Source organism: Aquila chrysaetos, chromosome 1 (assembly GCF_900496995.4).
Source record: "Aquila chrysaetos chrysaetos chromosome 1, bAquChr1.4, whole genome shotgun sequence".
Classification (NCBI taxonomy): domain Eukaryota; kingdom Metazoa; phylum Chordata; class Aves; order Accipitriformes; family Accipitridae; genus Aquila; species Aquila chrysaetos.
The window spans coordinates 36,123,823-36,134,650 of NC_044004.1; positions in this window are offsets into that span (position 1 = coordinate 36,123,823).

A 10,828-nucleotide genomic window follows, 5' to 3' on the forward strand; every position below is an offset into this window, starting at 1 on the left:
CTTAGTGCTGATACTCATTTCTTCATTACGTACTTCCGTAGGCAGGATTCTGGAGATGTATTGTTTCTGATGTAGCCAGTCTATAGTTTGACTTAACTTACTAATTATTTTTTTGTTTATTGATTACAGTGTGTCTTTACCCAATTATTAAGTTATTTATGCATTAAAGTTGAGCTCTTAGGGACCTGAGTTCCCACTCTTTTTCCAGGAAAGATAGTCTAGATTTTTCATTTTTGCCACTGAGTAATTATGCAAAATAATTTTAACTCCCAACTGGTGTTTTCGCCTAGACGGTGCTGAAAAGAATAAGCGTTTCTCAGTTCCCTAAAGATGAAGTGTAACAACCTATGCATAAGCAGTAATTCCTGTGTGGATTCTGAGGCTTCTGTAGCAGGTAGGAAGGAAATACTGGTGCATGAAATAGGGGGGGACATTAAGTACTGTCATGCCTTGCAGGTTTTCTCTGTCATCACTTTCTACTCTTGAGCTGGCATCTCCTAATGTATGAGGTCTGATTATATTGAATTCTACAAATGATCAACATCTGGAGACAATTCCATTGTATGATGCAGTTTTATTAATTTTGTTCATTATGCTCTGTGAAGAATCCTTTGATTACTTTAGGACCTCTCCTTTCTAAGTTTCCTAGTTTAGTGCTAACTCTGATTTTCTTCTGAAACTTAGTGTTCAGATTTTTTTCTTTTAAGTTTCCATGTTTGTATGTGTGGTGACTGTAAGAATACCAGTGTTGACTTGGAAAAGAAATTCAATTTTTTCCTTTGTCATTTGTGGTGAAGCTTAAAATGAGACCTAGAAAAGCTTCCAACAGCCTAAGAAACAAAGCTACTTTGTTAAAACTGAGTTTTGAGCACTGCAGCTAGAATTATTGGTAGAATCATTAGTTCCAAAGTTATACTTCCTTTTTATTGTATTTTGTTTTAATTAAAAGGAGCTGGATAGCAAAAGATACCAGATAAGTATTGAAGCCTTTGAACTGCTTTAAGGCTTGCTAGTTCTATGTGGAGAACTGACAACAGTTGTTTGGTCTTAAGTGAGTCCACTGGGTCCCTGTGATACATAGATCACAGGTTGGAGTGATCTTAGTGCTACTTCTGGTAGGGATTCCTTAGAGGACACTTACTTCCAGGTTGGCTGTCACTCTGCAATGTACTTACCATAGGAACTGAGTTTATATGTAATTTTAGATCATTAAGCTGTTGAGTGAAAGCATCTAGTTATCCAGTGTCACGTATTTCATCTCAATATAGCATTTGTCACGAAGTTGTAATGAATCCCAAGTTGTGCTCTTAAGGAATGACAGACATGTAGTACAAGCTGAAGAATGTCTTACAGCATCAGTAAGATAAGCAGGTTAGTTTATCACTAGCCTAAGCAAGTAAAACTCACTGAGGCTGAATCTGATTAGCTTAGGTTCAGATTATGCTAGTCCAATCACAGAGCTCTTTCTCACAGCTTGGATCATGAGATGAGTAAGTTTGTGCTGGTTCGCAGTATGTAATCTAAGCATATTTTCTCTCCTGACAAAGGGCCAGTGGCAATTGGTAGCAACAAAGTGTATCAGGATTTTTCACAAGGGTAAGGGATATCTCTGGTACCCAAGTACCCTGTTTTTGTGACCCCTGTTTTAAGGTGCCTTATCTGGCATACATATTTTATAAGGTCTGTGAACAGCCAACTGACTGTAGAACACTAGGACCATTTTGAAATTTCCAAATATTTGCTTGGGTCTAGGAGTTGGGGGGAAAAAAGCAAGAAAAAAAATCCCGAGGTTCAAAAAAAATCTTTTGCCTTTCACTCATATTCCAAATTTCTGTAGAGCCTCAAAGTAGTGAAAACAAACCATTCCAGCCCCCTTAGGAAAAAATCTCCTGTCTCTGGTTTCTACAATTCAGACATTCTCTTGTTTTTCACTCTACTTTTTCTTCCCTAAATTGGGTTAAGGTAACCAGACCAAATCTTCTCTTGAGCCGAGTAGTTACCTCTATTGTGACAATACAGGAAGGGTGTAAATGATGGAAGATGCTTTATGTGCCTTATTCTCACACTCAGGAGTCACTTATGGGGACTTTAATATTAAATGTGGTTTCCTGAGGAGTAATAATTGACGTTTTACCAGTTTCCAGTAGCATTTGAGCATACATATGAGCATGAAGAAAAGAATACTTCAGGAAGGGCTACGTTTTTAAAGGTTGTGCTCTTTATTTTTGAGTCACACCAGTTACAAGACCTAATGAACCATTTATCTCTGAACTGGAATATAATCCTAGAATGAAGAATCCCTCTCCTGAGGAAATACCTTAATTTTCTGTAATTATACTGGGTATTAATTAGCCTGAAAGGTGATTTTAACTGTGGTTGTTCAAATGCGTTGAACATCCATTCCTGTGCCAGCACCTAAAACTTGGTCAGTACAACTTCATCTGTCTTCCCTGGTGACATTTAGCAACAACTTTGTGTCCTGTACATTATCACAGTTCAGAAACTACTTTCCAAGTGAAGATTGCACTGAGCTAGAAATTGCTCTCTGAACATACAGCACAAATCCCACTTTCTTTTTCTAAACTACTTGGAATGCCTTCCTCTTGAGCAAGGAAGTGGGATGGGACCCTATTGCTTGTGTTGTGTCTTGAAGTATCCTATTATCGTAGTTTTAAAACAACTATGAAGGGCAAAAATGCTTACTTGAATATCAAGCTTCACCCTATGTATGTGATCACAAATTTTTAACTAATTTTTTTAGTACTTCAGGTTCAGAATTATTTAAAAAAAAAAAAGTAAGGGCAGTGCTTCAACATAAGATGACCGCTTAAGGAGTTTTTTTTTCCTTAGGTACATCCTATTTGCTATGCTAGGAACTGCATTTTTTTTGTTGTTCTTTTTGAAAGGCTTTTAATGTACTTGTGCAGATTAATCAAGAAGTGTTTAAAACTTGACTTTGTGATACAAAAAAGTCAGCAGCACAAGTGGTTAATACTGGGGTAGTTTAGTAGAAAGTGGAGAGAAGTGTCTGAAACTTCCCCTGACTTTGACCTATAGTCAATCTTGACAAACATTTCATTCTTTGAAAGAGGCCTATCTTTGGTTTTCTGTCTAATGTAAATAAAAATAGAAGTGTAAAAAGTGTTAGCTTCACAGAAGCAGTTTTTACTACATAATACTGTACTAACTGGTTACACAAAAGGATAATCTGGCTAGGACTTCCGTGGAATGTTGAAGGCAGTCTTACTTTTTCTAGATTACTTCTGTGGAATATATGCTTGCTTTGGCAACTAAGATATCCACCTGCAGATCACAAACATTTGCAACATATGTAGTAAATTTAGTTTTTATCTTTGTTATCAGTTTGGTTAAACTGCTGTCTGCTTCTTTAAATATAAGGGCATTTCTTCTCTGCCCACATCTCAAAACAGTTGTCTTAAAATGCTTTACACTAAATAATGGGACAATGGTATTCATGTTTTGGAAAATCAGGAGTACTTCTTGAGTGTTTAGTAGGTCCTGTTTGTTTATTTCTTTTTTTTCTTCATAGAACATAGGTCATGAACTTTTAATATTGATTAGCTGAACTTGCTTGGTTGATAGCTTCTTAAAGGAAATGAGGAATTGTTTTACTGTCAAGAACATATAGTCACTCTGCTTTTTGTCAGGCCTTGTCTGCCATCTTGCTAGCTCTGACAAAATGACAGTCCATTAAGGCTATTGCTGTTGTTGGGATAGCAGTCATTCAGGGCTTTCCAGGGCATTGGACTTTCCATACAACTTGATTAGTACAGCAAATGCCAAAGTAACTTCTGTTTGTTTTCTGTCAGTGCTACAGTAACCCAACCTGAAGAATCACAATTGCAACATAACTTATGTAAAAGGACCTCTGGAGACTGTCTAGTCCAATCCACTCTGCTCAAAGCAGGTTGAGCTAAAGCAGGTTGCTCAGATTCATGTTCAGACAGATTTTGAGCATCTGCAAGGTTGGAGATTCCACAGCCTCTCTGGGCAACCTCCTCCAGTGTTCAATCACAGCAAAGTTTTCTTCTGTTTAAATGGAATTCCCCATGTTTCAATTTGTGTCTATTGCTTTATCATTCTCTCATTGGATACCACTGAGAAGGCAAGGGGAAGGGAGACTGAGGTGTCTTTCAATCTCTGTGCTTTGACTAGCCATATTCTCAGCAACCATATACTTAGCCAGGTTAGCCTTGTTATTTTTCAAAGCCATGCTTGTTATGTTTATGTATTTTAATGGTAATTTACAAAAGCTGTCTTTAATGTCTTAAATACTTCCAGTGCAGTGCTTTGTCTTGTAGACTCAACTGACCATTTTATCTTAGTGATGCAGGCTTCATCTTTATGATGAAACACCTGCTTAAATCTGGTAACTGTCTTCAGTTTTTATGAAAAACAATGCTTGTGCTGTAATGCAGATGAATTCTTTCATCCACCGTCACAGCGAAGACCATTACTATATTTTCCAGTGCAGAGTCGAGGATGTAGATACTTTTGCATGTCACGAATCTGTGTTCTCATGGTAGGGTCCTGAGCTGTGGAGTTCTTTACAGTTAGCAAGATTACAGTGCTCATGTCTAGCTACCTATGGGCCCAATATGTAAAGTAAGCTTTTATGCAAGTTTTGGTGGAATCCTGTAGCCTGCAACTTTCAATCTGGAAGAGAACATTTTCAGCCAAATAAACAAAGTAAATGGTGAAAATTAACATGTATTAATATTTATTTCTAAGCTTGAAATTTACGGTACAGTAATGAGTGCACTGAAATCAACAGATACTGTAGGTGACTAATTTATATCTGTGTGCAGTATGTGTTCCTTATAGCATGTGGCTAACATCTAAGTGGCTTCAGCATATTAAGAACCAACAGTAGAATAAAAGTCGAAGTTGGATACAAAATGCAATTAAGAAAGTTCCTTTTAAAATTGAAATACTGCATTTAGTAAGCTGATCTCAAATTATGTTAGCAAGAATACTAGGTATATTTGGTTATGGTAGAGCTGGTAGGCAGTTATAATGCATTCTTGTCTAATGACTTTCAAGATAGAGACTGTAAATTTAATGTTGTACTTTTTGATATTACGCACTGTGTAAAAATAACAGCCAAAACCTAAAAGCAAACAGAAATCTTGTATCACCACAGGAAACAATAGAGATGGACCTAGCTGATAGTAAAATGAATGTGCTGGTGTAGTGATGTGTTTTGCCCCTGAAATGTAACTTGTTGTTTTGGTGCAAGTGAATGTTGTATATCATATCCAAAAACTAAGTAAAGAGAATTAAGATTTAATATGTATGAAAGCTGAAACAACAATGCAGTTTGACCTTCTGAAAAAAATGCAGCCCACTTCTGTTACTCAAACTAACTTCATCGGATTTCTCACTTTATCATTGAGGCAATCACACATAGAAATACACCCAGGTTTTCAGATGTGGGTGGTGTTTTCAGAATCAGGAGTAGAGAAGTGGAGTTGCTGCCATGCCAGTGACTACCTGCTGTGAAACCTGGCACGCATTTGCCTTAATTCTTGGAACTGCTTCTGTAAAAACTGTGCTTCTGAGAATGGCAGGAATGAGCTACTCAGCCAGGAATGCTGATTTGCCCAGCATAGTGATATACTCCTTAGAAAAGCTGCCTTTGTGTTTAAGGGATGCAGATTAACACAGATAAGAATTTTTAGTAAGCCATCTAATACCAGTTGTCAGTTACTCACTTAAATATTTATCACATGAAAATGCAACACACTTTGCATAGTCAAAATAAAACAGTGAAAAGAAGCTGGTATGTCAAAAGGTCTGACATGATTATGGACCTCTTGGACCTACACAGTTAAATTTCAGTCCTACAAAGTTGCTGGATATTTCTCTATACACGCTGACTTCCCTCAATTCATGTTAACTTCACTAGATATAAAGGATATTTGTCTTAACTTGAACATCCAAATAGCCTGATGCTATGCAAGGCAAAAGAGGCACTATCTGTGTTCATGTGAGTCATCACTTAAGCATAAACACACACAGATTTTAGTGTGCTTACAAATATTTGTATTTCAATGTTCTGAAATGTGCATATTCTTTTAAAAATATGGTTTGGATGGTATAATGTCATTGTGTGGTAGTGATCATTGAAAGTCTTCAGGATTACTTAATTTCCAGCTTAATCTCTCAGCACTGGAAGCTTGCTGAGGGCTGAAGCTTGTTTGTAAATGTACCTCAGAGATGAGACTAACTTAGAAATAGCAGCTATGGTTGACTAGGAAATGCTTCATAATAAAGTTCTTAAAAATATTAGCATTTTTGGAGGGGAGCCACAATGATCCATCTTTACTGAGGAAACTGCTAAACAGCTGCTATGTCAGTATTCTGGTTTATGATGCTAAGCCATAGATGAAGGAGTCTTGGACATGATTTATGATGATCACTGGTTAGAGCTACCTGTCATAAACTATGACTTCAGTAATCCAATTACATGAGTGGAGATAAGAATCTGTGGTCAGGGCAGTTTCCAGCTGAGGAAAGGCTCTTCCAATTTTTATGGCTTTCGCCAATAAAATTTATTAATGAAAAATCATAAGTAGACGTCTTTGTGATGGATTGTAGCAGTGTGGCTGTATCAGTAATCATAATACTGGGAATCCTGTTGCCTTCAAGTCTGTAGAAGATGGAGCTTTCTTTTCATGGGAGGGGACATGTTGTTGCTTTATTACTTTACACTGGCAATACAGAACTCGGGAGAAGTGTTCCTGTTAAGCAGGGCTAAGTTTAGCTACACGCTTTAGGGTTTTTTCTAGTGATGTTTTACGTGTACTTTTTAACGTTCAGATTAAGATACTTTAATTCGGATTCAAGACTGGTTAGGCTGAAATAATCAGTGAGGGGGTGACTTACTTTTATGCTGAAAGTTGTTCAAAGATCAAAGATTTTTTTCTCGTCTTTCCCAAACATATTCTGTTCCCTGAAGCTAGAAATTGTAATAATAAAAGCTTTGTGGCATCTTAGTTTTCTGACCCTTAACAGCTGCTGTTCTACCTGGGGGGGGGGGGGGGGGGGGGGGGGGGGAAAGAATTATAGTTCAAATTCTCTGTAATTATTTATAGCTAAATGTATTTGTCTTCTGTTAAGGCTTGGATCCTACCTCTTGAGAGGAGTAGGGGAGCAAGAAAGTGAGTTAATTGCTTTAAAGAGAAGAACTAAATTTAGACCTGAAGTTTAATGTTCATTTTCAGCTCGTTCTGAGTGTACAAACTCTCCCTAAAATGAAGTGGTGATTCCTTATGCAGCAGGTAAGTGGTGAAAAATACAAGTCCAAATTAACTCACTGATTTAAAGTGATCAAATTAATCTAGGTTTGTAATGTTTCAGTCCATGGCATCATTGCTTTATTAATACATTTCGATAGAGTTCTTTCAGATAGTCTATGTATTCATACACTACGGAGTGCAATGGCATCCTTTTTTTACAACAAAGACTTCATATGCAATTGTTATACAGATTAAATACTCTCCCCACTTACAGTTGTTCTTGAGCTATGAGTGTTGTGAGGAAGTGAATTTTTTTCTGCATCTGAAGTCAGTTGATGTATTCAGCTGTAGTAATACCTTGGCCAACCCCACTACTTTAAATTGTACCTCTGGTTATATACTATTGAGAAAAAGGGTAAATGCTTGCACTGGCTAAGGACAGTGATTTTGCACAGATAGGAGTGGGGATGGTAGTTGCCCTGTAGGATGTTTTCTGTGATAATGTAAATCCGTTTGACCATAACTGTAGCTTTCAATCTTATTATGTCATAAGACCTAGCATTTTGGAAAACAGATGTACTGGTAAAACATGGTGGAAGTGATCCAGAATAAAAATAGAAGCTTACAATATTACTTCTGTAAGTATTTTTCATAACTCCCACCTGTAGAACATTACCATTATGAATGCTGGGTACCCAGTGAATGCCTTTCATTGTATTAATAATCCAGATTTTTTTAATGAAACTGTAACTGTTTCAAAAGTGTATGTAATGATATTTAAGAGAATTAAATTATCTGTTTGGGAAAAGGCAAACTTATTTCTAAGTATGTTTTAGGATTGCATCAGCTTTCAGTTATGCCACAGCTTTTTATAGCTTGACTAGTGCTAATGATCTCATTCTCTTAACCTGATGATAATAATAATGGAATCCCTTGATTAACTTGAATGGCAGCTGATAATTGATATGGTGGTTAAAATTAACAGCAGTGCAAGAAGTCGTCACCCTGTGCTTTGTTTGTTTTACCTTATACAACCAAATAACTAGAATAGGATGATAATCTGATTTAAAAAAAAAAAGTCATTGGAGAGTGTCATAATAAGGCTGTGTACAACTTCTTTAGAAAAAAAATCTGCACTCAGTATTTTTCAGAACACTTAAAAATAAGTGAGACGGATCCAATACAGACAACGTGACCAAAAATACCACCAGTATTTTCTCTTCTCTCCACAGACCATATATAGTGCAGGCAAGAGAAGCACTACTGCTTTCAAGGATAGCAGAGCTCCCCTGAGAGGGAAAAGACGGGACAAATTTATTTGTAAAGGGAAATTTCAGAATTGGTACATTTTGATCTGGATAACTCCTTCAAAGCAGGTAAATGGCTTTAGAGATCTTAGAAGTACTGTCTCTTGACTGCTATTAGCTTAGTTTAAGTTGACATAGATGGGGAAAGGTTAGTGTGCTGTTACTACTAGTTCTTCAGGTTGACTCCTACTCTGAAGTCCGTCTGGTCCTGTTTTGCTCCCCACCCTAACAAAAAAAAAAACAAACCCAAACCAACAGGCAAGACTTGTCAAATTGGTAAGATATTTGGTTATACTTCTGTATTTGTTGCAAGCTTTGAGATGCTAAAAATGTGAGAATATAACTTTATAGACAGTTTATTAGGATGGAACAAATTCTTGTTAAAACAGATGAGGCACTGTGAGAAGATTTTGTTAAGGCTAAGCTTCTTTTTAAAGTGCTTTTCTGCATTTAATTTACTTTTGACCATCAATTCGCTATAGGAAGATGCCATTAAGGAGAGCAGAGACTCCAATAGCTTCTAATAACTGGCAGAAGGGATCTTAACTGCATCAGCTGTTCAGCTGTAGTCTGAGCATCCTCATAGTGATATGTAAATCAGCATGAAATTATGAAAGGCAAATATGATGCTACCCTTTTACGGTAACCAGAAGACTTACAGGTGAGTGTAAAAGGAAACACTGATTTCTCTTGCTAAAATGGTGCTGAGAGGAATTTTGTGAGAGGTTAATGATAAACATCAACACAATTCTGAAGTGTGTGAAACTTGAAGGCACTAAAACTAGTGTAAGGCTTTTGCAGAAGTTCAGAATAGGTCCTTTTGTGTTTAGCACATCAAACACTGACTTCTCATCATACAGTTTTCTATACACTGATCTAGCTACTTACCCAGTTAGGGCTCCTACCTACCTACCACTTAACCAAATGTTAGTGCTAATTCTGGCATCTCCTGTAGGTGGGAGCCCTAGCAGTAAAGGAGTCTGAATTGTTTTTCTGTTCTCTTCTAAAGTATGCTCTTAGCAAGTCAGTCTTTAAACAGACTTTATATAAATCAAGCTGATGAGTCTCAGAAATGTACATATCACTTTGTTTACAGACCTTCAATGAATGCTAAATCATTGACAAAGTGTGAAATTGTAACTTTTCATCTAAAAATCTGGGAGTCTGCTCGTTCCTTTGGAGTGTACAGTATGTGATTATATAACTTACTGAACAGGTGACATAACTGATGGCCAATCAAAAAAACTACACTTCTGACTATGATTTCTCTTTGTAGTATTCCAAATATCAAAGATGAGACTATACATTTGGTTTAGTGTTTTTATGGTAGTATTATCAGCATAAACTGCCTGAGTGTTTTTGAATGCTTCTAATTCTGGCAGCAAAAGTGCTATAAAGTTTTGAAACTAAGTTCTGACTGCAGAAGAATTTCAAGAGGAAAAGGTAGGAAAATCTTTAAAGAAGTAGCTATCACTAGAGTCTGAGTGCTTGAGAGCAGTGTCATCTTTTAGCTCAGCAGATGTAATGGACACATGTTCCTCAGGATGTGGCTAGTAATGAATGGGTGCTTTTCTTAAACAGCCCATGTTCTAAAAGAACATCAATGTGGGGCAAGCTACAGTAAGTGATAAGAAAATAAATTATTCAGTAAAGGTAGCTCTTCAAAAACTTGGAATTTTATTCAATAGACTTTGGGCTTCCTTGAAAATTCCTTGTGTTTATCAATAAATTTCATGCTGCTGTCATTTAACCTTCTAAACATAAGAGCTTTCCATTTGTTCAAGGACCACAGTAACAGATTCAGAGTTCCTTGCGAGGAAGGCATACATTATCACTCAAACTTTATTCCCTCATTGTAGAATGCCTGTTGGACTCCTTAAGCCAAGAAACTAGCTCTGAATATTTTCCAGCTCTCACTGGAAGTGGTAGAAGGACAGCTAGGTGCTGTGTTTCTGCAAGTTTTTTACTCTCAGCAGTGTTCTCAAAATGTATACATTATTGGAAGGTAAATCTTTAAGTTCTCAAAGCAGATGCCTATAGGCAGGCTTGGTCACTGGGGTCCTGCTGGTGGAACCTAGGGCACAGTCATGTTATTGGTAGAATATGAAAGAGGAGAGGTGGAATGGCTATATTCACGCTCCACGCATTTTGTGCAGGTTCTGATGCTAGCTGTTCCTATTCAGGTTAATAAGGAGCAAAGAGCTCATATTAGGAAATACAGTGATTACCTTGGTCTTCCTATGACTGCATCTGAGACAA